Here is a 2,557-nt window from a genome sequence, read left to right as displayed (position 1 = left end):
AATAGCTGTCAAAATTATTGTTTTGTACTGCCTGCCCGAGGCACAAAAAATGTGCTTGCATCAAACGGGAGGACGCGGCTACTGTCCAGACTAATGCTAAGGACGAGGCGCCCGGACGTAGAGTTTCCTATGACTGCTACAGAAATATCTACCGATTTAAATCCTGGGGAATAATGTCCACCATAAATAGGATTAACCATTGCATTCTGCTTACCCTGAACATTCACGAATTACCTTACTGATAATGGTATAAAGTCAAATACGATGAAGAGTGCAGCTACAATCAATGCTTACTGTACCAATTTTAGGTACCCTTAGCAGTAATTATATACGTTATTGAGCATAAATTGGTATTGTTATAACGATGAATTTGATAGAAACCTCAGCTATAAAGGTATTATTAGTCTATTTTTAACTTTCCTTACATAAACTTTATCTATTTATGCCAGGAAATCTTCAATTAGATTTTAAAATGAAAATCATTTTATTACATAAATTTTCGTAAATATAGTTTTCTTCACGAAAGTGCCCATTGGTCACAAGTCCTACAAGAATACCACGAAAAGATATTTTGATTATAAATGTAGTTGTTAATGATAAATTAAATTTCGTTACAATTAAATAGCTATTTTTTCACCACATACACTATTTTAGAAATATTTTGTTAAATCGAAATCGACTTTCAACATATTAGGTCGTGTTACGTACATTTAGTACGTGTTGAAGGGATGCTGAGTATACAACAAAAATGGCCAACCGGACACCAGTGGGATCCGAACCCACAACCTCCCGATTCCACGTCGGTTGCTCTACCAATTGAGCTATGGTTGCCTAGGTCATCTTTGTGCGTTTACCGCATTCTTCAGTGTGATGGCAGTAGTGTCAGACCTGTAGCTTAGATCCTTTCCAACAGAACAAAGTTGACCTAGGCAAACATAGCTCAGTTGGTAGAGCAACCGACGCTAAATCGGGAGGTTGTGTGTTTGGATCCCACTGGTATCCGGTTGGCCATTTTTGTTCTGTACTTAGCATTTCTTCAACACGTACTAAATGTACGTAACATGACGTAATATGTTGAAAATAGATTTCGATTACAATGCGGTCGTGAAAATTCAATATTCATTTTGTTAAATCACCTATTCCACCTAACGTTGAATATAGTCTCAAAGCTAACAAATCTGAATATTTTCACCATATTAATTTAGAATATATGACATAAAAGTTTTCTCTTTGTGATATTCAGCAAGACAATATCTGTAAAATGGAACTTGGCATCTCTCACAAGCCATTACTGTCTTCACCTTGCGACAAAGGGCATATCTCTTAGCGTGCCCCATTATAATGAGACGACCTTCACGAGTCTCACGAGCACGTTTGCTTATCCTGTCAGAATATGTATTGGTCCTGGTGTCTTCGGAGTGGTGTCATAGTTTTGCAGAAGTGTCGCCCAAATCTTCGTCTGAGCTACCTCCTTCAGGAGGTCCAATAGCAACATCGGCACCATGAACATTTGGCGAATCTAGAGTCTCGAGGTTCTCGATTATCTCTACCACAGTAAAACGCCGTGTGCTGAAAGGTAGATGTTGAGATATAACGGTGATATTCTGTGCACGAACGTAACAGAAACAAGACAAGGGTGCTTCATAAAAAGACTACTTATCCTTTGAAATCCAACAGAAATAGCAAACAATACACTCATATCAAAAATACTTTTTGAATCTGATTTTGATATTTGAATCATTTCTTGATACATTTATATCAGAGTCTAGATATTTGACATAAAGGCGTTTTTTTAAGCATTGTGTTTCAGAAATATTGCAATTACTTTGGTAAAAAATGCCTGGCAGATTACGAACATGTTTGTAGGTCTCATGTCCACTGGGCACTTTCGTGTCATATAATCACACTAAGTACACAAGAACACAGGCTAGTGACACTGACATCATGGCACATCTTGGTATGATCTTTATCCGCTAACAACTCAATTACACAGATGATGGTGTGTAGGAAGCTTACCTCCTCTTTGGAGGTTGTGATGGCATTCCAACCGCACTTTCTTCCCTGTAACTGTCAGTAAGAGACTTTTTTTGTAAGTTGCTTTACGTCGCACCGAGACAGATAGGTCTTAAGGCGACGATGGGACAGGAGAGGGCTAGGAGTGGGAAGGAAGCGGCCGTGGCCTTAATTAAGGTACAGTCACAGCATTTGCCTGGTGTGAAAATGGGAAACCACGGAAAACCATCTTCAGGGCTGCCGACAGTGGGGTTCGAACCTACTCTCTCCCGAATACTGGATACTGGCCGCACTTAAGGTCAGTAAGAGATAAAACGCAATTGTTGATAGACACACACGCAAGAAGGTTGGTAACATTGTTACGTTTCTGGAGGTCAATATCAATGTTGTCGCGTAACACTCACTCACAAAAACGTCCCACTCGTTGGCTGAATGGTCAGCGTACTGACCTTCGGTTCAGAGGGTCCCGGGTTCGATTCCCGGCCGAGTCGGGGATTTTAACCTTCATTGATTAATTCCAGTGGCTCGGAGGCTGGGTGTTTGT

At 40.0% G+C, this 2,557-nt stretch overlaps 1 non-coding gene across 1 annotated transcript; it reads right to left on the bottom strand.

Annotated features, from left to right (window-relative positions):
* Positions 1-758: 758 nt before the first annotated feature.
* Positions 759-832, bottom strand: TRNAP-UGG (transfer RNA proline (anticodon CGG)). Its single transcript has one exon. It is a non-coding gene; the product is annotated as a tRNA-Pro (tRNA).
* Between the last annotated feature and the right edge of the window lie 1,725 nt (positions 833-2,557).

The sequence above is a fragment of the Anabrus simplex genome, chromosome 7 (assembly GCF_040414725.1).
Source record: "Anabrus simplex isolate iqAnaSimp1 chromosome 7, ASM4041472v1, whole genome shotgun sequence".
In the NCBI taxonomy this organism is placed as follows: Eukaryota; Metazoa; Arthropoda; class Insecta; order Orthoptera; family Tettigoniidae; genus Anabrus; species Anabrus simplex.
Note: the sequence above shows the minus strand (reverse complement) of the source record. Positions and strands in the feature narration are given on the sequence as shown.